The sequence below is a fragment of the Aplysia californica genome, unplaced genomic scaffold (assembly GCF_000002075.1).
Source record: "Aplysia californica isolate F4 #8 unplaced genomic scaffold, AplCal3.0 scaffold00947, whole genome shotgun sequence".
Lineage (NCBI taxonomy): Eukaryota > Metazoa > Mollusca > Gastropoda > Aplysiida > Aplysiidae > Aplysia > Aplysia californica.
The window spans coordinates 177320-178692 of record NW_004798217.1 but is presented as its reverse complement, the minus strand read 5'-3'; positions in this window follow the sequence as shown (position 1 = coordinate 178692).

Below are 1373 nucleotides of genomic sequence, written 5' to 3'. Positions count from 1 at the left end.
AGAGAGAGAGAGAGAGAGAGAGAGAGAGAGAGAGAGAGAGAGATAGAGAGAGAGAGAGAGAGAGAGGAGGAGGAGGAACGCGCAATTATGTAACAATCAATCTTTCCACTAGACCGTATCACAACACAACAGACCGACAAGGCTGGAGTTTTTATCTTAAAAGACAGTATGTCCAGTTTTGGACGAAAATGAGTTATCGATTTTACCGATAGTTTAAAACACGGCGCATGTTTCTTCCTCAGTCTGGTGTCGATTATTTAATAAACAAGGCATGTGAAGCGTTTTGATGATAAATTCAAAGCAACTGGATATTGTTGTTTGTTTGTTTATTTGTTCGTTCGTTTATTTGTTTGTTTGTTTGTTTGCTTGTCTTTCTGTTTGTTTGTTGATTCTAATGAATCATTCACGAAACTGAAGGTACTGTCTTTTAAAATGATATAACTCCAGAAGTGATACGTTAAACCAACCACAGTTAGCGTTACACCTATAATGTGTGGCGTGGTGACAAAATGAGTTACTTCTCGCAGTCCACAGAAGGAGATATTGGCAAAAAATCAACACCGAGGTCAAATTAGTAGATCTTCTATTGATTCTCTATTTTTTATGTATAACATGCCTCTTATTATTTCATACTTATAAATTGTAAAACTTCACTTATAAGCATGATGTTTCTACTTCCATAAGACTTGAATCCGAGAGGTAACTCATTTTGTCAGCACACTTCACATATTATGACACCTGCAGTTGTAACGTATAAGTTCAACACGACCTCTTTCACCACATTCAGGTTACTTTTACGAGGAGACGCCTCCAGATAGAACGTCCATCTCCGATAGGAATGAGACAAACAGGAGGAGAGCATTATAAATTAAATTCTCAACCCAAATTAAGTTTGAAAATACACCGTTTAGGATTCCAACCAGTATCGTCCACCTTTTGGTTCAGTCGATCGACTAGTAATATTACTGTTATTCAGTCTCGTTTAAAACTCCCTAGAATACCAAACAGCTGAAAGCACCGTTCCTTAGTTGGTACCATGATGGACTACAGAGTGGACGGCCCTGGTTCGAATCCCCAGAGAGTCATTCTGAACTTCAGTTGTGTGCTAGAATTTTAGAAGCTTTCAAACCATTTTGGCCCGGTCTCATTGTAGATTCTTTCAGTGTTGATAGGGGTGTTGGCACGTTCTAATGACCAAACATTCCGGCCAGGTTGAACTTAAGGTTCACTCATTATCATAGACTTGTGTTGAGCTATTCTGTTTCCCTATCCCACTTCCCCCACCCCCGCCCCCTCTGTCACTCTGTCTCTGTCTGTGTCTCTGTCTGTCTATCTTTGTGTGTCTCTCTCTCTCTCTCTCTCTCTCTCTCTCT